Here is a 25,084-nt window from a genome sequence, read left to right as displayed (position 1 = left end):
GACTTTTACTTCCAGAGTTATTAGATGTACAAATCCAAAATTTTAAAATTTACTTTTTGCTTGTATCCTCATTGAGAAAAGTAAAACTTCAAATTTTCATAACTTTATCTAAAAATTAAAAATTTAACAAAAAGTCTAGAGAAAGCACAGAAGATCTATATTTTACTTTCTTCAATCAGCACCTATTAAAATAGCATGTATCTGTGAATGCTAAATAAATAATTTTGATAAAGAATGAATACGTATTGGCACCAATAAGAAAGTTATAAAATGTGAATTGCATTTTGAAGTAAAAATTGTAATCTACTATTTCATAATGATTCAACAAATGACCAGCATTTCTGTCTAATTCTGTTCCTTTTTGCACTGGCTTCATGCCCTTTTCCTCTCCTTGGTTTTCTATGCTATAAGATAATTGCATAAGCAGTGCAAATTAAAATAAGCTCATGTGATTGCTTCATTACCTTTCAGCATGAAACTACAGTTGAGGGCCGGGCGCCGTGGCTCAAGCCTGTAATCCCAGCACTTTGGGAGGCCGAGATGGGCGGATCACGAGGTCAGGAGATCGAGACCATCCTGGCTAATACGGTGAAACCCTGTCTCTACTTAAAAATACAAAAAACTAGCCGGGCGACGAGGCGGGCGCCTGTAGTCCCAGCTACTCGGGAGGCTGAGGCAGGAGAATGGCATAAACCCGGGAGGCGGAGCTTGCAGTGAGCTGAGATCCGGCCACTGCACTCCAGCCTGGGTGGCAGAGCAAGACTCCGTCTAAAAAAAAAAAAAAAAAAAAAAAGAAACTACAGTTGAGTAATTTTACTCAATCCACTGTAAAGTCAATCCCACTGTAGTGGGATACCAGTGCACACCACTGTCTATTGTAGGTAATACAAACCTGTAGATTTAGCTAAGAGGGCATCTATTCCAAACTCTTACCCAAATTAGAAATCTCCTCCACAACAATATTGATAGATGTTATCTACTATGGATTTGAATATATCTATCAATATAAAATACTGACTTTTGGCATATTCTATTTTGTTTGAATATCTCCAACTGCTAGATAATATTTCATTCACTGACCCAAATCCAAAATTCAATTAAATTTCTAGTCCTTTCCCATTGTTTAATTTCTGAAGACATATATAGACAAAATCTCAACTCTCTTTAATATTACAGCTTTACAAATAGTTAAAGACTCTTAAAATTTCTTACAGTAGTACTACCAGATGGCTATTTTCCTAGAAGGGCATTTGTGTGCCATAGGAATTTTTCCCGAATTTTCCATCTTTTAAAAATAAAGAAATAGTATCAAGAATTGTATAAAATACGCCAGAATCAGTCTAAAAGACTTATAGTTATTCCTCCCATCACCAAGCAATATTCATCTAATAATAAACGTGATATATGTGTAGTAACAAAGTTATCAATATAAAATGGCATTACGCTTGAAAACTGAGCAAAGATAAGTTATCACTCTTTCCCTGAGGGTACTTGCTGATAAAGAATAGTGTTAAGGGAAAGTATAAACTAGGACCAGCTAACTCTTTCCAGCTTTGCTCAGTGCTAGAAAAATTATCCAATCCTGATGTGCCTGTAAACTGCTTGATGTGCATCCAATACTGCCATAGTCTATGCCGAAGATTGTGACATTGAAGAAACTGTCAGGTTATGAGTTAGTATGGTCAGTTGGAAATGTGGGAAAAATACACCAGATACATGTGAAATATATGTCTGCAATATTGCGACTACTACCACCATATAGCAAAAGGAGAAAAATCCGAATGTTTTCGCAATAGCAGATTAGTAAACTTCATGCATTGTATAAATATATAACTAGTTTGCTGTTTTATAACACAGTTTAGTTTGCTTTCAGGTATCAATAGTTCAAACAATTTGAAATGATTTCTAATAAAAAATAAGAATTAAACTTTTATTTCAACAAAATTAACAATGAATATAAAAATTACAAAATCTTGAAAAGCTGAAAGATGGTAATTGAATATGTGCAGTTGCAGAACATGCATTTTCATGTCACTCAAAATTGTAACTTTTTAGTTACATCAAATAATTATTCTTTTCAGTTAACTTTGCTTGTTTTCCACGCTAAAGTTTTAAATGGTTTGTAAATTTAGTTAAAAAGTTGCACATTGAATAAAAACTCATTGGATATGTAGTAACAATATTGACACCAACAAAACAAATTTTTCTGAATCACAGAATTGTAATGAAAACATTTTTTAATTAAGAATCCTATGTAGCCAAATATAGTTCAAATTGGTTATGTGAGTGATTAATTCATAATTGCATCCAAATGAGCAGTGATATTTTAGCAATTGAAATAGACTCTATAATTGTCAAAATTTACATATGCAAGCATCACTGAACTACATATTTTCTTGTGATGAAGCTGATGTTTAATCATAAATATTAAATAAAATAATAGGCTGTTCATCATAGTAGTGCATAGCTTTACTCTTTACTGCCTGGCATCAATTGTATTTTAGAAAGTTTTGCGATTACAGAAAAAGTATTTTGTAAATCAGCTTCAATAGGCTGAAAGCCCTGTCTTCTGTAAATCAGTTCTCTACATTTAGTTATGTTTGTTTCAAAATAAGGTCAAAACCTTCAATCAAATAATTCAGTGAATGAAACTAGAAGGGATCATATTTTGCACCTTTTAGAGAATTTTAAACTCTTGAAAATAAAGCTTGTATGGAAGACTACATAGATGTATTGAAATTATTATGAAAGTTAGAAAGTAAAGAAATGTATTGATCCATAGGAGTTCAAATAGGGTAGAAGATTTAATTCTGAGATTCTATAATTGTATCTTGCTATATACTTTGAAAAAATACTTTGACATAGGTCCCAATTTTATTGGATAAATTTATAGTCTATGCTGGAATAAAATTTGAGATGGCCTAAAATTTGTCACATCTAAATTTGGCAAAACCTTGAAAATAAAATAAAATAAAATAAATTCTCTGAGACTTCTATGTAACTTAAAACTACACATAGACTATTTTCTGAAATAAAATACTGACAGAATTGATTGAAAGTGATGACAACCTAATTGTAATAAATAAACTATAACTGTATATTGCAAACAACAACATTAAAATATAAATAAAATATTTTAGCAAATGCTCTGGCAGAGATATATATTTTTTTTCTCTCTCTTTTTTTTTTGAGACGGAGTCGTGCTCTGTCGCCCAGGCTGGAGCGCGGTGGCCCGATCTCAGCTCACTGCAAGCTCCGCCTCCCGGGTTTATGCCATTCTCCTGCCTCAGCCTCCCGAGTAGCTGGGACTACAGGCGCCGCCACCTCGCCCGGCTAGTTTTTTGTATTTTTTTAAGTAGAGACGGGGTTTCACCGTGTTAGCCAGGATGGTCTCGATCTCCTGACCTCGTGATCCGCCCTTCTTGGCCTCCCAAAGTGCTGGGATTACAGGCTTGAGCCACCGCACCCGGCCTCTGGCAGAGATATTTTTGAAATCACAATTTTGATAATCAGCTATTCTTTTTACCTATACACTTTGAGACAAACTCATCTAGGTCGGACACTATGCTGTACTTTTTGACTTAATATTTTGTTATAGATATTTGTGGTTATGTTCCTGAGGAATAATTTTCTGTGATTTTTTTCTTTTCATTAATAGAAATATATCAGCGTTTCTTATGAGTTTTATGCTAGCTGGCTTCATCAACTTAATTGGGAATCCATAAATAAGTATTATAAACAATCATAATTGTTTCTGAACCATTTGGATTGACTAGACTAGAAGTCAACTTGGATTTTAATGTTAACCATTTAAATAAATGTATCATGAGTGGTAAATTACTTAACACTATGTTCCTATTTTACAAGTAAGCTCAATAATTATGAAATATAATGGCTGCATCAACACTGTTCAGGGATTTCATCAATTGAAGAGAGCCACCTTGGTTAATATCATACTGCATTCACAGAGCAGCCTGTCTCCACTGACGAATCAAAAAGAGGCTATGCCAACTAGACTTCAAATCTCAGCTGGGCACAACTCCAAATGGTCATTTCAACTCCAGAACTTTCTGTGGGATGAACCAGTGCTGTTGTGGAAAATGCATCACAAGTAATCTCTGTCCTTTGTTCAACACTGCTTCATTCCTCTTCCTTTCAGAGAAGTTGACTCCAAGAGCATTCTCTTATAAACACCATCCTTGCTTATTTCCTATCCTGAGGAACCTAACTTTTAATGATAATAATGCCAACCAAGGTTATTGTGAGGATAGTGATAATATTACATTCTACATATGAAGTACTTAAAACAGTACTCAGAACATTGTAAGCACTGAATACCTGCGATGAGAGATGACGATATTTGAAGAGGGCCTAACTCTACAATAAGATATAAAAATCAGTAAATATGTCACAAATATCTTCTCAAAGTCAGAAATTCAAGAAGCACATTCATTTAATACTATTTTTGAGAACATACAATAATAAATTTTACAAATGCTATGAGGCATTGAGGGGTTAAGATTGTAGCTCCATCTTACTAACAAGCCATATTCTACTGATTCAAGAGAAAAAGCCTAGACTGATTCATACTCATACTAATTATACTAAATGTAGTAAAGAAAGGCAAGCTTCAATTACGTATTTATCTATTGATATATAATAAACAACTATTTTACTGTGCTTACAATTTTGTAGATCAAACATTCAGAAAAGACTCAGCTGCACAATTTGTTTCTAATTACTGTGGCAGTGATATGAAATGGGGGCAGGGAAGTCCTGGGTAGAGAAGGGAAGGTTCCCCAGGGAGGGCTCCACCCTCTGGCCTGTGCCCACAGACCTAAGTGAGGACAGATACTCCTGTTGTTGCATTTTACAAGACCACTGTGGCCTGCCATGGACCCCATCCTGTGCCTATAAAAAAGACCCCAGCAGGCAGACACCCAAGTGGCTGGACATTGAATGGAACACATCAGCAGAAGCACACACCGACAGACACTGGAGGTCATCGATGTTGGAACAGTGCAGACGCCCAGGGGAATTTGGCGGAGGGTGGTCAGAGGAGGGTCCTGCCACTGAGCAGCCCAACTCCAGGGGAAGACCACCTTCTCACTCCATTCCCCCTTCTAGCTCCCCATTCATCTGCTAAGAGCTACTTTCGACACTCAATAAAATTTTGCATATGCGATCTGATTTTTCCAGTACACTAGGGCAAGAACCCCAGGATACAGAAAGCCCTCTGTCCTTGCGATAAGGCAGAGGGTCTAATTGAGCTGATTAACACAAGTCACCTGCAGACAGCTAAGCTGAAAGAGCACACTGTAACACACGCCAACTAGGCCTTCGGGAGCTGTAAATGCTCAACCCTAGGTGCTACTGTGGGTTCGGAGCCCGCGCTCCCTGTGAGGAGCCTCTCTGCATGCTTCACCTGGGGGTTTGAGCAGCAGGGCATCGAATAAGCAAGCCACACCACAGTTGCACACCCTGCAAGGGGGGTAAGGGAAAACCCCTCCCATTTCAGCACAAAAGGCAAGCCAAGTGCTAGATGATCCATATCTGAGATACTTTCTCACTCACTTAGTTTGTGCTTCTGTGCTCTCTTTCTCCACATAGCATTTTATTCTTCGGAAACACTCCAACTTGACCTGTGTCTCCAATTTATTGATTACAGTCCTAACAATATTTTTCCATCTCCCTTGTTTTACCTTCTGAGCTCTTGATTCTGCCCTTCCTCTTCTATGAGAAATAAACTATGTTCATAACAAAAGAAGCATATCAACATGATTTGCCCAAAGAAGTTTAAGGGCTCAAAATCTAGTTTTCATTTTATATTATCTCTCTTCCCATCAGTCCAAGCTGGAATAATGTTTTTAAACTTCGTGAATTTCCATATATGATATTTTAACCCACTCTGTTACCTAAAAGTCATATCCACATTTGTTTCCAAAATAGGTCCTGCTCTGCTTTGGGTCAAAAGTCAAGTTGTTGTGCACATTTCCCTTAATATTCTTACAAGTATTTTTGTCTAGTTACATGGTTCATGAATATGTTAGAAACACTCTTTTATGGCAGGGGAATTCCAAGAATATTTTTGAAAGATTTTTAGAAACCCTAATAGTTATGTCCTTAAATTTTTCTGAAGTCTCAGCACATAATCTGAACTCTGCTCGATTGATGGATTTGATAATTTCCCTGAAACCACTTCTTACCTTGAGAATCTTTACTGAGAAATATTGGAGATGAAAACTGGTTTTATCTTTGAAACCAGCAAGTCCTGGATCTTTTATACTTTGTATAAACTCTGCTCAAAAACTGAACAGTCTCTTCTTTAGTTGATTTATAGTCTCTATTTTACCATAAGCCTCTAGAAGAAGACAATTGGAACTTTCTAGATTTTACCAGGAAATCTTCCAACCCAGAAAAAAATGTTTACCATTTATCCTTTCTCTTTTCCATATTACCACAGCTAACAGTGTTGCCAAAATTTCTTCTACTAAAGACGAAATTAGTATTAATGTCCCCTTTTATCTACTGTCTGATAACATTTTTCTTATCTTTGAAATAATCATCAAAAGTCTTCTCAGTTTCCAGCTTCTGATTTACAAGTAATCTCATAGCAATATAACTTGTTTTAGGATTCAGTTATAGAAACAGACTGATTCAAAGTACCAAATTAATTTCCAGTTATCAAGTATTGACTTAAAACTACCCTAAAACTGAATGACTTAATAAAACTATTTTGTTTTGCTTATATTTTTGTGACTATGGAAGTAGGGATGGTTTCTGCTGGGAAATTTATCCCTCAACCAAATAACATCAACTGCTGTGACTGAGGCTGGAGAATCCACTTAAAACATGGCTTTTTAACTCAATGATCTAGTCCCTTGGTGTTCCTTAGCTTCTCTCTCTCCATGTGGTATCTGCTCCCACTGACTGCTTCACATAGCTTGAGTTTCTCACATGTGGTCTTCTAACTTTTAATATGCTGCCTGACATTTTCTAGAACATGTTTTCTAAGAATCAAGCATTCCATCAAGTCCAGGCAGAAGCTGTAAAACTTCTTATTACCTAGCTACAATAACCTTTCCACCATATTTCATTGCTCAAGCAAGTTTCTAAGATCAGTCTACATTCAAAGATAAAGGAAAAAATTTCTGCCTCTCAAGAGAGGAATAGCATTCATTTACAAGAAGAGAGATAATTCATTATTATCATTTAAGAGATAAGTTAACAAAAGATAGAAGATCACAAAACATTAAAAAATTAATGTATATTGGCCAGGTGCGGTGGCTCAAGCCTGTAATCCCAGCACTTTGGGAGGCCGAGATGGGCGGATCATGAGGTCAGGAGATCGAGACCATCCTGGCTAACATGGTGAAACCCCATCTCTACTAAAAAAATACAAAAAACTAGCCGGGCAAGGTGGCGGGCGCCTGTAGTCCCAGCTACTCGGGAGGCTGAAGCAGGAGAATGGCGTAAACCCAGGAGGTGGAGCTTGCAGTGAGCTGAGATCCGGTCACTGCACTCCAGCCTGGGCGACAGAGCGAGACTCCGTCTCAAAAAAAAAAAAAAAAAAATTAATGTATATTATAAACAAAGGAACAAAACTCTTATTGTTTAATATGATATAAGCACAAATTTTATAATAGCTAATTGACAATGGCTTCATTTGAATAATTTGCTTGAGTTTTAACCCACCTACATACATAATTTAATAAATATGTAATAAAAAAATAAGGGAAATGGTTCCCAATAAAATTATGGACAATCCTATTACAAAAAGATATTTTTTAGAAACTGCTTGCCCTAGGAAATTTTAACCCTAATTTGCCTCTTGGAGTCAAGAGAAAATTCCACTAAGGGCAGAGCTAACCTCTCTAAAACTTTAACTGGTATAAAGTTTTATAAAGACCGTGGCTATAGGGCCAAAGTTCAACTCACTTAACAAATCTGCACCTCAAGTGAATTGGGTTAAGAATAAGTTCAGAAACAACTTATCTTACAAATGCAAAGAATTAATGACCACAGATTTCTTATTTGCCAAGCCTGATCTCTTGGGAAGAGCATAGGACCCTGAACATGTGCTAATGGGTCTGTGCCCTAAAGGCAAAGTTGGCCTTTCAGTTGTTAGGAGTTTCACATACTAAGTTTCTCTGAGCATTTTAAAGATGAATCCATTCTCTGATTCTGAGCAGTTTCTCAAAAAATGTGAAATTCCTTTATTTAACACTACAAAACTTGGTGTCAAGGGACAAGACTATAAATTTTTAGACTTTCCCTGTTATAGTGAGGGAAAAAATGTTCTGTTATTATTTCTACCCTAACATCAGATGTGTATATGGCAGAAAAAAGATCAGGTTGGTTTTTAGAAGTTTCACACTAAAATCTCTACCCACACACTTATGAATTATCTCTCCTCAAAAATATGTACAAACAATCTGGAAATGCGTTGAGTATCACTAAAGGAACAAGGACCTGACCTCTGCAACACTTTGTGATGTTACTAATAAAAGTAAATAATTTAAGATTTCCAAAATAATCATTATTTTTGATTTCAATGAGCTACCTGCAATGTTGCCTATTTTGGGGGTATGTTTTTTACATTTTTTAGACTTCATTTTTCTCCTTCTTCCCCTCCTCCTTCTTGTCTCCTCCTCTGTTTCTTCTACATCAATTAAATCAGCCTATGATTTTTTGTTTTAATTATTGGCAACAGCAGTATTACTGCCATTAGTAGAAGATTTGCTATGCAGGCTGCTCTATAGTAAATGATTTGCATATATGTTTTACATTTACAATAACCCCGGAAGGCAAATTCTATGATGAAAGAAGAAAGAAACAACCGAAGCCATTATTAACTCAAGGATTTATTAAGAGTGCTGGAAATACAGGAAGTAACTTAGAATGAATACGCTACAGGGAGCAAGTAGCTGAACATTTTTATAAAGCTGAATGAGGACAGTCACTCAAGATTAGTTTTTGTTCTGATAATTTCTCACTGTTCAAATCCTTAGAACATATGGGGAAAATGAATTAAGTTAATCAGGTGACAGAATATAGGAATGAGAAGATGGGACTTCAGTTTAACACGTGTTGGTTGCTTAATTTGCATTTAAAAGTGAGAGGTAGGCAGGAAAGTTTTTGAAGCTAAAATTCTCGGTGCATGGCTAAGATTTGGTGTTTGGTTTTTAATGATGGCTGGAATTGTCTCTCGAGTTAGCAGTTGTACAAAGAAGCATTTAGGATTCTGGGCAGCATAAAATATAAGACATGACTCTACAGCACAGGTAAAGTAGTATCATTAATATATTAATATACCCTGAAATGTTTCCTTAATGTGACACTTATCTTCCATTGTCCTAACCAGGTAATAAACAAATCCTTGAATGAAGACAATCGTTTAAAATGCATTCATAAATGTTCAAATGATATAATGCATTGGGTCTCATTAAACACCATCTTTAAAATTTTGTCAGGGTTATAAGTTTGACTAATAGAACATATGTTAGAAATATTCTCAAAAATTTGGGATACGATTGCCCTACCAATGCTAGTTTAAGATATTAGTCAATTATCTCCATTATGGTGGTAAAAATGAACAGTTCTGGCTACTTAGCTATGTTACATAGCAATAAAAGCATGGAAAACTATGAAATTCTCCATTGAAATATAAGCAATTTATCAAGACTTATCTAGTGATTACATATTATAAACAAAGAGGACACTGAGCAATCTTCATGTCCTTTGATATAATAACAAATGTATATAATTGCCACTTATTATTTCCAATTCAAATATTATGAATATTTGGAAACAAACATTAATTTGTAGGCAAATATTATGCCACTTTGTGAACTTGAACTTGAGTAAGATTCTTTTAACCTGAAAAGTGTACCGTCATTGAAATATATTTATATTAGTATATCTTACTTTCACATAAACAAAACTATAAAGACTGAATTTCTCTCATAGTCTGTTAGTTTGTATGGTTACTGTTTTTTTTTCTTTTTAAGTTTGATAATGATAGAATTCTCACAATAGTTAGAAGTCACTTAAAATTTGGGAAATGCCAGCTGTTTTCATTATCCTTCCTTTTAAAGGATGAAGTGAAGAAGCAAATATTCTTGTTATATGATGACCATTCCAGAAAAAATGAAGAGAGGTTTATACATAAAAGACATTTTAACGGTTGTACTCTTCTGAATTTGAGCTTGAATGCAGTAAAAGTAACATTTTAAAAGAATTAACTGGAAGAAATAGTTATTGGGAAAAATCATAGCATTGGGAATAATAATTAGAAACATTTTTCAAAGAATAACAAATTTTGTATCAAAATAAACAAATAAAATTTATATTTCTTGGTCGAGAATGACTTTATTTTATAGAAAAGAATACACATTCTACTCTTTCTTAACTTCATAAATCATAATTTTAGTGTTAACATATAAATTACATTTTAAACATTAAAAATGAAAATTCATATTAAAATTACATTAATAAACTATAATAATTTTTTAAAATAAATTATATCCATTATTTTGTATATTCATATTTTTCTGTAATTATATATATCCACATACAGAAATATGTACACACGTTTATATATTTATTGTACTTTTTATTGATTACAATTTTAACCAGAGTAATCAATTCTGTTTCTTCCATAGAGGGACACAGAGAAAACTGAAAAATAGAAAATCACAAACTCCCTATTTTTTTGTGTTTGTGAGGATATATTTTGTATCAAGGCTTACTAATGTTAACACAGCAAGAAAGATAAACCCATATAACATCATCAAATGGTATACTCTACAATTTTCAGAAAACAGATAAATTAAAGCAGTATAGTCACTAAGGTTTGTAAATTTGTCTTACCTGCAAGTTCATATACCCATAAATTATTTTATTAACTTAACACAATATTAGTTTAATGTCATAAAATTAGTTAAAAATCTGGAAATTATAATTTAAATTGACACATAAAGCTGTTTTTATTTCTAAAAGGTTAAGAACTTATTTATGAATTAACTCGTTTTGAAACATCAATTATTACAAGTTAATTTAAACATAATTTTTAAAATTCAAAATCTTACACAATTGTGACAAATGAAAATAGATATGACTCTTAAAATCAATGGAGAAAGTTTATTAACATTAGCTCATGAAAATTATAATCTTAGTTTTGAATATGCTAGCATATTGGGTTGATATTAATTTTAAAAACGATATATAGGGAGACAATAGTCTTTAAATCAATATGATTAAATAATACCAAATTATCCAAAGAGTCATATATTAGGAATATAAAACAAATCTCTTATTAATAAAATTTAAAGATCTAAATAAACTAAAATATAAAGACTCCTTAGATCATATTTACATGTACTCTTTTTGTTTAGAATCAGAGCTGTTTTTTTTTTCTCACCTTGTAACAACTGAATTACTCATTTACACCCAGAGCTGAAGTTTGGGGTTTTTCTTTTAAACATAGACTACTTGTTTTAAGCAAAAGAAATACTGCATAATAATTTAGATTTAATTATTTAAGAAACTCCTAAAATTCACCTGAACTAGGTATTTTTAGATTGCATCCATGATAACAGAAACAGAATTTGACCAATTCGCATTCACAATACCCAAGGAGAAAAAAAAAAAAAATGGAAAAAACACACACACATGTGCACAAGACATAAACATGTGCACATACAAAAATGGAGAGTAGCATGGCTTAGACAAAAGTAAAATGATTATTGTAGAATCCGATTATCTTCCCTCTACTAGAAAAAGAGAATGATTAGATGCAGAAAACCCATTTTAAAGCCTGCAAACAGGAGAACTGCTGAAACCTGGGAGGGAGAGGTTGCAGTGAGCTGAGATTGTGCCACTGCATTCTAGCCTGAGTGACAGAGCAAGACTCTGTCTCGAGGAAAAAAAAAAAAAAAAAAAAAAAACAACCTGTGAACACACACTCACTCAACACAAAAAGAGAGTTATTACAGTTTATTTAAATAAAGTGATGTGTCTGAAGTGACCTGTCTTTTAGATAGATTTGGCTATGACCTCTTCTCATGAAGTGTTCAACCATTTTTGTCCAAAGACACTTCTCAAAAGAACAAATTTATTTACATCAAAAGTGCCTTAAAATTGCCACTATAATTATAACTGTTTTTAGTGAAATTCCTCAAAGTACTCAAATGATTGAGAGAAGAGGCATCTATACAAATAGGGCAACAGCTTAGTGTGAACTTTTCAACTGATAGTTGCCTATTGCCTTCCAGTAGTGAGAAGTAAAATAAAAAAGTGGAATCTCCCTAAAAATAAAACAAATTCTTGTACACTTGCCTCATCTTAAAAGACACTATGAATGAAAAGCGAATAGATGGTTCTCATCCAAAAATGATTATAATAATGCTTATGATTGTACAATGGCTTGAATAGTACTTAAAACACAAAAGGGAGGAATGCCAAGCAAGGGAATAACTCACCCAGATTTCCAGTAACAGGGGCCCATAATAAGGGAATTTTGACAAGGGTAGGACACGCTGAAGATCATTCGTTATTTCCCCATCCAAATGTCATCCTGCAGCTCCCATAATTCCCACATGTTGTGGGAGGGACCTAGTGGGAGATTATTGCATCATCGGGGTGGGTCTTTTCCATGCTGTTTTCATGATAGTGAACGGCTCTCAAGAGATCTGATGGTTTTAAAAATGAGAGTTTCTCTGCACATGATCTCTCTTTTCCTGTTGCCATCTATGTAAGATGTGATTTACTCCTCCTTGCCTTCCACCATGATTGTGAAGCTTCATCAGCCATGTGGAATTTTAAGTCCATTAAGCCTCTTTCTTTTGTAAATTTCCCAGTCTTGATATGTCTTTATCAGCAGTATAAGAACAGACTAATCCAGTAAATTGGTACCAGGAGTGGGTGTTTCTGAAAAGATACCTGAAAATGTGGAAGCAAATTTGGAACTGGGTAAAAGGCAGAGGTTGGAATAGTTTGGAGGGCTCAGAAGAAGACAGGACAATGTGAAAATGTTTAGAACTTCCTAGAGACTTGTTGAATGGCTTTCACAAAAATGCTGAGAGTGATAGGAACAATAAGAGCCAGGTTGAGGTGGTCTCAGATGGAGATGAAGAACTTGTTGCAAACTGGAGCAAAGGTGACTCTTGTTATGTTTTAGTAGAGACTGGCTGCATTTTGCCCCTGCTTTAGAGTTGTGTGGAACATTGAATTAGAGAGAGATGATTTATGGTATCTGGTGCAGGAGATTTCTAAGCAGCAAAACATTCAAGAGGTGACTTACGTGGTGTTAAAGGCACTCAGTTTCAAAAGGAAAACAGAGCATAACATTTTGAAAAATGTTCAGCCTGACAATGCAACAGAAAAGAAAATCCCATTTTCTGAGGAGAAATTCAGGTTAGCTACAGAAATTTGCATAAGTAAGAGAGAGCCTAATGTTAACCCCAGGACCATGGGAAAAATGTCTCCAGGACATGTCAGAGACTTTTGTGGGAGCCCCTCCGATCACAAGCCCACAGGCCTAGTAGGCAAGGCCCAGGGTCCCCATGCTGTGTGCAGCTTAGGGACTTGATGTCCTGAATCCTAGCTGCACTAGCTGTGGCTGAAAGGGACCAACATAGAGCTTTGGCTGTGGCTTCAGAGGGTGTAAGCCCCATGCTTTGGGGGCTTCCATGTGGTGTTGAGCCTGCTAGTGCACAGAAGTCAATAATTGAGGTTTGGGAATCTTCACCATGATTTCACAGGGTTTATGGAAACACCTGTATGCCCAGGCAGAAGTTTGCTTTAAGGGCAGGGTCCTTATGGAGAATCTCTGCTATGGGAGGCCGAGACGGGCGGATCACGAGGTCAGGAGATCGAGACCATCCTGGCTAACACTGTGAAACCCCGTCTCTACTAAAAAAATACAAAAAACTAGCCGGGCGAGGTGGCGGGCGCCTGTAGTCCCAGCTACTCGGGAGGCTGAGGCAGGAGAATGGCGTGAACCCGGGAGGCGGAGCTTGCAGTGAGCTGAGATCCGGCCACTGCACTCCAGCCCTGGCGACAGAGCGAGACTCCATCTCAAAAAAAAAAAAAAAAAAAAAAAAAAAGAAAGTGCAGAAGGGAAATGTGGGGCCAGAATCCCCACACAGAGTCCCTACTGGGGCATTGCCTCGTGGAGCTATGAGAAGAGGGTCACCATCATCCAGACCCCAGAATGGTAGATACACTGACAACTTGCCCCATGCACCTGGGATAGGCACAGACACTCAATGCCAGCAGATGAAGGTATTCTGGACAGAGGATGTACCCTGCAAAGCCCAAGACCATACCTCTTTCGTCAGCATCACCTGGATGTGAGACATGGTGTCAAAGGAGATCATTTTGGAACTTTAAGATTTGAGTACCCTCTGATTTCAGACTTGCATGGGGTCTGTATCCCCTTTGTTTTGGCCAGTTTCTCCCATGTGGAATGGCTGAATGTATCCAATGCCTGTATTATCATTGTATCTAGGAAGTAAGTAACTTGCTTTTGATTTTACAGGCTCATAGGCGAAAGGGACCTGCCTTGTCTTGGATGAGACTTTGGACTGTGGACTTTTGGGTTAATGCTGAAATGAGTTGAGATTTTGGAGGACTGTTGGGGAGACCTGATTGGTTTTGAAATGTGAAGTTATGAGATTTGAGAGGGGCCAGGGGCAGAATGATATGGTTGGCTCTGTGTACCCACCCAACTCTCATCTTGTAGCTCCCATCATTCTGATGTGTTGTGGGAGGAACCTTGTGGGAGATGATTGAATCATGGGGATGAGTCTTTCCTGTGCTGTTCTCATGATAATGAATGGGTGCCACAAGGTCCAATGGTTTTACATAGAGGAGTTTCTCTGCATACACTCTCTCTTTGCTTGCTGCCGTCCATGTAAGATGTGACTTGATCTCCCTTCTCTTCTGCCACGAATGTGAGGCTTCCCTGGCCACATGAAACTGTCTTTTAAAACTCTTTCTTTTGTATATTTACCACTATCAGGTATGTCTTTATAAGCAGCATGAGAACAGACTAATACATGTGGAAACTGAGGATTTATGAATCATAAATTGGGTTGTACAAGCAGTAAGACTGCAATCTCAGTTTTGTAGCAATTGGTTGGTCAATTTGGGTTTAACAGATGTCGAGAAACAGTTTAGAGTCTAAGATCTTACAAGTACCCATAAAAAAGATATATATATATATAATATTGTTCCCTGTCATTCATACCACTAAATTGCATTTTATAGATGAAGAACCTTCTTGGAAATGTTAAGTAGCTATGTTAGTGATTGCTAAGTAAAGGAGATAGTAGCTCAAATCTTTTCAATAGAACTTTTTATTAGTTTGATCTGAATATTACATTATTTGCTTTATTTTTCTTCAGAGATCTTATTCCCAAATGGAAGTGGGGTACACCAATGATATTGTCCTCTAGGAGCTGGATAAGAAGTGACTCCATCTGATAATTTTGATGTTCTCATATCATAAAAAAGTATATTGTTTAATGGTTTAGCAAATGAAAACAAATAAGTCTCTATAATTTCAACATAGTTACTTGAGAAAGGAACAAGAATGATTATATTAATCTTCCAGTGATATGAAAATAGATTTCTGAAAATCTAGGTAGTACCATTCAGGACATAGGCATGGGCAAGGACTTCATGTCTAAAACACCAAAAGCAACGGCAGCAAAAGCAAAAATTGACACATGGGATCTAATTAAACTAAAGAGCTTTTGCACAGCAAAAGAAACTACCATCAGAGTGAACAGGCAACCTACAGAATGGGAGAAAATTTTTGCAACCTACTCATCTGACAAAGGGCTAATATCCAGAATCTACAAAGAACTCAAACAAATATACAAGAAAAAAACAACAACCCCATCAAAAAGTGGGCAAAGGATATGAACAGACATTTCTCAAAAGAAGACATCCATACAGCCAACAGACACATGAAAAAATGCTCATCATCACTCGCCATCAGAGAAATGCAAATCAAAACCACAATGAGATACCATCTCACACCAGTTAGAATGGCAATCATTAAGAAGTCAGGAAACAACAGGTGTTGGAGAGGATGTGGAGAAATAGGAACACTTTTACACTGTTGGTGGGATTGTAAACTAGTTCAACCATTATGGAAAACAGTATGGCGATTCCTCAAGGATCTAGAACTAGATGTACCATATGACCCAGCCATCCCACTACTGGGTATATACCCAAAGGATTATAAATACTCTACTACAAAGACACATGCACACGTATGTTTATTGCGGCACTATTCACAATAGCAAAGACTTGGAATCAACCCAAATGTCCATCTGTGACAGACTGGATTAAGAAAATGTGGCACATATACACCATGGAATACTATGCAGCCATAAAAAAGGATGAGTTTGCGTCCTTTGTAGGGACATGGATGCAGCTGGAATCCATCATTCTTAGCAAACTATCACAAGAAGAGAAAACCAAACACCGCATGTTCTCACTCATAGGTGGGAACTGAACAATGAGATCACTTGGACTCGGGAAGGGGAACATCACACACTGGGGCCTATCATGGGGAGGGGGGAGGAGGGAGGGATTGCATTGGGGAGTTATACATGATATAAACGTCATGCACATGTACCCTAGAACTTAAAGTATAATAAAAAAAAATAAAAATAAAATAAAATAAAAAGGAATAACATAAGAATAATCCAAAAAAAAAAAAAAAGAAAGAAAATAGATTTCTGTGATTAAAATACTTGGACTCTACTTACTAGGTTATACTGGGGGAATTTGGAAGAATTACAAGAATTTTTGGAAGAATTTGTCTTATCTCTTTCAGAGAAAGTTTTTATTTATTTTTATAATTTCAAATATTACTTTAGATTCAGGGAGTGAATGTTCAGGTTTGTTACGTGAGTATATTGCTTGATGCCGAGGTTTGGGGTACGCCCAGATGGTAAGCACAGCACCCAGTGGTTAGTGTTTCAACCCTTGCCCTGCTTTTTCCTTCATCTAGTGTTTCCTGGTGTTTATTGTTGCCATTTTCATGTCCAGGAGTACCCAATTATCAGATCCTATTTGTAAATGGACATACAGTATTTGGTTTTCTGTTTCTGCATTAATTATATTATGATAATGGCCTCCAGCTCCATGCATGTTGCTGCAAAAGACATGATTTCATTATTTTATATAACTGTATAATATTCCATGATGTATATATACATAGATGTAAAAATCATAAACAAAATCTTACCAAAATTAATCAGCTACACATCAAAAAAGTTCATACACCATTATCAAGCAGGCCTCATTCCTGGATGCAAGGCTGCTTCAACATGCACAATCAATCAACGTGATTCGCCACAGAAACAGAATGAAAAGCAAATTCATATGATCATCTCAATAGATGCAGAAAAGGCTTTTGATAGAATCCAATATCCCTTTATGATGAAAACCCTCAACAAATTAGGCATTGAAGGAACATACCATAAAATAGTAAGAGCCATCTATGCCAATCCTACAGCCAACATCATACGGAATGAGTAAAATGTGTACACATTTCCTTTGCAGACTGGAACAAGATAAGGAGGCTCACTCTTGTCACTACAATTTAACACAGTACTAGAAGTCTTAACCAGAGAAATCAGGCAAGGGAAAGAAATAAAAGACATTCAAATGTAAAAATAAGTCAAATTATCTCTTTTTACTAATAATATAATTTTATAGCAAGAAAACCCTAGAAACGTCAGGAAAAGGCTCCTGGAACTGATAAGCAACTTCAGTAAAGTTTCAGGATACAAAATCAATACGAAAATCAATAACATTTCTATACACCAAAAACATCCAATCTGAGGGCCAAATCAAGAATGCAATCCCATTAAGAATAGCCAAAAAGTAAAATAAAATACCAACGGATACATCTAACCCAGGAGGTGAATAATGTCTTCAAAGAGAACTATAAAAGACTGCTGAAAGAAATCTGAGATGACACAAACAAATGGTAAGACATTCCATGCTTACAGGTTGAAAGAATCAATATTGTTAAAATGCCCATACTGCCCCACGCAATTTACAGATACAATGCTATTCCTGTTAAACTACCAACATCATTTTACACAGAATTACAAAAAAAAAAAAAGATTCTAAAATTTGTAGAGAACCAAAAAAGAGGAAAGGGTTTTAAACAATTTTTCACAGTTAGCTATGAAGAACCAAAAACTGTCATTTTTCTTCTTGGGAGTTTTATTTTAAAATAGGACAATATCTTATGGAACTAAGTATCTCATAGAAGGTCAGATAACAGTGAACTGAAAAAAAAAAAAAATCGAACGGGTCAGTTGAAGACTATAGGCATTAGAATTATCTGTCATTCCAAAATCAAGTCCTGAAATTTGCAATCTGAACTGCCTATTTATTAGATATATTCCTGAAACACAATGGGAAAATAAGGCACAGATTAAATCCACAGTTAAGTAGGACAAGATTACTCTACTCCCTATTCCTATTTTACACTGTTTTTTCCCTATTAGTATTTACTTCCAATTCAAAAGTCTCTATTTTGGGATCCTCATGTCTCTGGTCTAGGATATCTTTCTCCAAAAAGAAAGACAAACTTGTCACAGAAAATTTGGAATAAAAGACTTTCCCATAAAAACCTTTAAAGCGATATACAAAAAAAAGCCTATAGTAAATACGGTTATTTCATTTTAACAGCAATAATGCTTAACATGTCAGTGGAATATTTGACCAGTATTTAGATAAAAGAAAGACAAAAAGGATGTTTAGGAATTAGAATGGGAGTAATATGTGTCACACTCTTTGAAGAATATATAAGCTTAAACATAAAAAACACAAACGAAACTATGAAACACATTCTAATAGGAATGTTTAGCAAGAATATGATACCTAAACATACATAAAATAAATTTATTGGAAAGTTTCTATTACTGCAAAATATGTTATTTCTCTCATCTTTATTTTAACAAAATCTCTATGATGATGTCAGTTACCTCATTCACTATCACCCATTTTTCCTTTATTCTTGAAGCAAAACTACCCTTTTTTTTTTTTTTTTTTTTTGAGCTGGAGTCTCGCTCTGTTGCCCAGGCTGGAGTGAGTGGCCGGATCTCAGCTCACTGCAAGCTCCGCCTCCCGGGTTCCCGCCATTCTCCTGCCTCAGCCTCCCGAGTTGCTGGGACCACAGGCGCCGCCACCTCGCCCGGCTAGTTTTTTGTATTTTTAGTAGAGACGGGGTTTCACCGTGTTAGCCAGGATGGTCTCCATCTCCTGACCTCGTGATCCGCCTGTCTTGGCCTCCCAAAGTGCTGGGATTACAGGCTTGAGCCACGGCGCCCAGCCAAAACTACCTTTTAAGAGATGTCTACATTTGGTTTCCTCTTCCCCCACCCTGATAAAGAAACTATTCAAGCTCTTATAGTCAAGAGTCTATCAGAATTCTTCCTGTCAAGGCCACCAATAACCATTATATTATTAGATCCATTTGTCAATTCTCAGTCTTCATCTTTCTTTACTTCAAACTTTTGTTTTTCCTCTTATCATCATATCACTTATTCTGTCTGCTTTGTTGTTTACGTCTCCTCCTCCTCAACCTTTTACCAGTGCCTAATCCAAGAACCTAAGCATGATATTTTTTTCTTTCCCTACAGTTACTCATTTGGTGATCTCATCAAGTCTTATGAGTGTAAGTGACATGTTATTAACTTGCACATTTACAGCTTTAGCTCCAACGTTTCTTCTGAGCTTCATATTTATATAACCTATACCGGATTTTATATTGGGAAATGATGAAATAAGATCTCTAATTTTTCTCTAAAAATTACTCTTACAGGAATGTGAATGATTAATTGGTGATCTCTTCATGGTGACTTGTTTAATGATGTATTTACCAGATAAAAGAGAATAGTATCTCTGGGAAGCAACACATTGAGTTTGAAATACCGCAGATGGTGTTCAAATGACCATAGGATTCTAAAAGAATATACCCATTATTGATAACTGGGTTGAGATCCTAGAAAAAGTAAATATTTTGAACTGTCTTGAATTATTTAGGGTGTTGAAGTCATGTGGCTTAATAGGATTTGGGGGTTTTCTTAAAATGAGATGTGAAAGCTCCCTGTCCAACACATGGTCATATAAGACTACAATGGAATTGGAGAATATATATACAAAGGAATTTAAAAAAAATAAAACTACGAATCTGAAATTCAAAAATAGTCTGGTGAGTCCCTAAATGACTTCAACAAGAAGTCATAATTATTACATGATTATAGAGGGAAAGCTTGAAGAGGAGCTTTAAACTTTAACCCAACATAGTCTGTATTTGTTCTTTTATTGTTTTCCTCTGGCAAACTGTTTAATAAGAATTGGTGAGCGTTGTGATGTTGGTGTTAAGACCATTTAAGTATTATTGCATCTCAGAGCTAAAGGAGATTCCTTTATGCCTTTATAAGATGAGTTTGCTAGAGAAAAAAGAAGAGTGGGAGGGAAAGATTAATTATGAGGTAAGTAGAGAATAGTTTCCATGGGGTAGGAAACAAGCAAACATTCCAAAGAGTTGGCAATTGCAAGCAGAAGACAGATTAAAAAGAGGCCTAGATAATTGATGAACTGCACAAGAAATTCTGAATAATGAAGATATGACTGTAACCTAAATAAATGCACAGCTTCTTTCTGTGTAAGCCAAAAACTTACTAAGAGATGTCAGTGTTTACATGAGCAGGAAAAGTATGTTCTACATAATGTTGTTCTAACATCAACTATGTTACAAACTTAAATTAATTTAGCTATTCCATACAGTAATACATTGACATATTATAAATTTCAAGTTCAAACAGTTAAATCTATTTATGACTACAAATTTTTTTAAGTCTAATGCATAAACCCTCTCAATGCTAAATTAACAGTTTCATAAGCCTAACATGAAAATGTTTGCATCATATTTTGATTTATTTGCAAGGTAGAGATTTCATGACCTAAATTACTTGAGAATTTATGAAAAAAATAATGTTCAATCACAGCTCTTATCTCTTGCCATTAATTCTTAAGATCTTCTTAAAATTATTCCAAAGCTTCTTTGCATGGCAAATTATACTTTTACCCACATAAGAGCATCTGATTGATAAGCTTTTACTTGTTATTTATGTAAAAGAACCAATCAAATATGTTATTTTGATGCACAATTGTCTCTGAAGATGTTAGGACGCTAATGGTAATGCAAGGACTTCTCAAATTGTTTGTTTATAAATAGTTGATACACAAATAATATAACTACAAAAAGCATCTGATAATGTGGCCTTGTGTTACAAAATTGTTACGTGTGTTCATATAAGAGACCACCTGAAAAGACTTAGTGTGAGCCACAAGGCTGTGTATTCACTTGGGTGCAAGTTGGCTGAGTCCAAAAAAGGAGTCAGCAAAGGGTGGTGAGATTATCATTAGTTCTTACAAGTTTGGGATAGGGAGTGGAGGCAGGAGCAATTTTTTGCCCTCAGGGGATAGATGTTACAGAGTACATTCACAAGGGCCCCGGGAGGATGTATTTGTATTGTCACAAGGGCGGGAGGAATGTTAGGAAGTGCATTCACAAGGTGGGGAGGGTGCCTTGCCACAAGCAGGGGGAGAAATATTAGCAAGTCCACTCACAGGGTGGAGAGGGATATTACAAAGTACATTCACAAGGATAGGGAATGTCACAAAGTACATTATCACAAGGGGTGGAAATGTCATGGTGGCTTGACCCTGGTGAGGCCAGCTCATAGGACCTTCCAAAAATGAAAGAAATTCTCACAGCTAAAATAACAAACAACAACAAAAAAGCTCTGCAAAATGTTCATGAACTGAACTCTTAACAATGTTTTCAGTAGATCATAAACGCTCAAATATCTAGCTAAAATTACCTTTCCTTTTAATTCATTTAATATTTTACATAGTGAGTGGCTTTTGATTTATATAAAATAACAGATTTCATCTGTTCTATATTCTAATTTGTATTTTGGAACAATAGAATGTCACTAGATAAATATAACTCGAATATTGGGATATAAGTTTACTTTCATTAAACATAATTAAAGATGGAATAAAATGAAAAATTTGAGAATGATTTTCTTATCACAAAAGTCCACACTATTATCTCCCCTAGTCATGTATTATGGATTGTAATCATTTCATTTGGAAGAAAAATATTTGAAATGCTTTGACTCTGTGTCCCTGCCCAAATCTCATCTTAAATTGTAATCCCCATTTTACAGGGGAGGGGCCTGAAGGGAGGTGACTGAATCACTGGGACAGACTTACCCCTTGCTGTTCTTGTGATGGTGAGTTCTCAAGAAATCTGGTTGTTTGAAAGTGTGTGGCACTTAGGCCTTCTCTCTCTCTCTCTCCCTCTCTCTCCTGCTCTGCCATGGTGAGTTGTGCTTGCTTCCACTTTACCTTCTGCCCTGATTGTAAGTTTCCTAAGACCACCTAGCCATGCTTCGTGTACAACCTGTGGAACTGTGCATCAATTAAACCTCTTTTCTTCATAAATTGCCCAGTCTCAGGTAGATCCTTATAGCAGTGTGAGAACAAACTAACGAAAATTGGTGCCAGGAGAGTGTGCCCTATTATACAGATACCTGAAAATGTGGAAGCAACTTTGGAACTGGGTAACAAGCAGAGGTTGGAACAGTTTAGAGAGCTCAGAAGAAGACAGAAAGATGAGGGAAAGTTTGGAACTTCCTAGAGACTTGTTGAATGGTTTTGATCAAAGTGCTGACAGTGATATGGACGATGAAGTCCACACTGAGATGGTCTCAAATGGAGATGAGTAACTTATTGGAAACTTAAGCAAAGGTCACTCTTGTTATGCTTTAACAAAAGAGACTGGCAGCATTGTGCCACTGCTCTAGGAATATGTGGAACTTTGAACCTAGGGGAGATGATTTAGGTTATCTGGTGAAAGAAATTTCTAAGCAGCAAAGCATTCAATATGTGACCTGAGTGCTCTTAACAGCATATAGTCACATGTGTTCACGAAGAGATGGTCTGAAATTGTAACTTATATTTAAAAGAGAAGCAGAGCATAAAAGTTTGAAACGTTTGTAACCTGACCATGTGGTAGAAAAGAAAAAAAAAACTTCTGGGGAGAAATTCAAGCAGGCTGCGGAAATTTGCATTAGTAAAGAGGAGCTGACATGAATATGTCTCCACGGCATGTCAGAGAACTTTGCCAGAGCCCCTCCCATGCCAGGCCTGGAGTCTTAGGAGGAAAATGTGGTTTTGTAGGCCTTGCCGAGTGTCCCTCTGCTCTGTGCAGCCTCAGAACATAGTGCCCTGCCCCCCAGCTGCTCCAGCACCAGACTTGTCTAAAAAATGCTAATGTACAACTTGGACTATAGTTTCAGAGGGTGCAAGCCTCAAGACTTGGTGGCTTCTATATGATGTTGGGCCTGCAGGTGTGCAGAAGCCAAGAGTTTGGGAAACTTTACCTAAATCAGAGGATGTATGGAAATGCCTGGATATCTAGGCAGAAGTCCCTTCCCTACTTTTGAGGTTTTAGGATTCAGACTGGCTTTCTTCCTCCTCAGCTTGCAAATGGCCCATTGTCAGACTTCACCTTGTGATTGTGTGGGTCAACACTCCTTAATAAACTCTCTTTTATATATAAATCTATCCTATTAGTCCTGTGCCTCTACAGAACCCTGATTAATACAGAATAGAGCATTTATCCAATGCCTGTACCCCTATTGTATCTTGGAAGTAACTAACTTCTTTTTGATTTTATCAGCTTGTAGACCAAAGGAACTTACACCCTCTCAGATGAGACTTTAAACTTGAACTTGGGTTAATGTTGGAATGAGTTAAGACTTTGGAGGACTGTTGGAAGGCATGATTGTGTTTTGAAATGTGAAGACATGAAGTTTGGGAGTGGCCAAAGGTGGAATGATGTGGTTTGGTTCTGTGTCTCCACCCAAATCTCACCTTGAATTGCAATCCCCACGTGTTGGGGGAAGGGTCTGGTGAGAGGTTATTAAATCATGGGGGAAGACTTTCCCCTTCCTCTTCTGAAGATAGTAAGTGAGTTCTCAGGAGATCTGGTTGTTTGAAAACATGTGATACTTTCACCATCTGTCTCTCTCTCCTCCACCATGGTGAGACGTGTTGCTAGCGTTCCCTTTGCCTTTTGCCGTAATTGCAAGTTTCCTGAGGCCTCCTAGCCGTGCTTCCTGTGCAGCCTGTGGAACCATGAATCAATTAAACCTCTTATCCTCATAAATTACCCAGTCCCAGTCAGTTCTTTATAGCATTGTGTGAACAGACTAATACAATGTTACAAATTAATGTACCTGTGTATACAAAAAAAGTATTTCCAAGATTTCAGCTAAAATTAGAAAAATAATGATACCTAGGATGAGTACAGTGGTTCACACCTGTAATCCCAGCACGTTGGGAGGCCATGGCAGGCAGATCACAAAGTCAGGAGTTTGAGACCAGCCTGGCCCATGTGGTGAAACCCCGTCTCTAGAACTAAGTTAGCTGGGGGTGATGGAATACACCTGTAATCCCAGCTACTTGGGAGACTGAGACAGAAGAATCACTTGAACCCAGGAAAGGGAAGTTGCAGTGAGCTGAGATCATGTCACTGCACTCCATCCTGGGCAGACAAGACTCCATCTCAAAAAAAAAAAGAAATTAATAATAAAATAAGATAAAAAATAGTGATACCTAAAAGCATTGTATATTTGCAAGATACTTAAAGTGATTCCAGATTCATTTTCACTTGAGCTACACACTAAGCAGCCAAGGTAAATGGGACAGGTATTATTTTTCTTTAGGTCTACAAGTAAGAAAACAGATTTGGAGAAATTAAGGGATATATCCCATCCAACCTAATACAACCTCTGAAAAAAAATAATAACTTTTTACTCAATCTCTGTTAAGTATCATGAATATGGTCAACTCCAGATCATTGCAAAACATGTCTTTGTATACTGTATTTTTAGAAAGACCAAATTACATTTATGGATTACATCATACTTATGTTCTCATTGATTTTCTGTTAAGTGACAAA

Source organism: Trachypithecus francoisi, unplaced genomic scaffold, assembly GCF_009764315.1.
Source record: "Trachypithecus francoisi isolate TF-2019V2 unplaced genomic scaffold, Tfra_2.0 Lachesis_group0, whole genome shotgun sequence".
In the NCBI taxonomy this organism is placed as follows: domain Eukaryota; kingdom Metazoa; phylum Chordata; class Mammalia; order Primates; family Cercopithecidae; genus Trachypithecus; species Trachypithecus francoisi.
The sequence above is the reverse complement of the archived record's forward strand: the minus strand, read 5'-3'. Positions refer to the sequence as shown.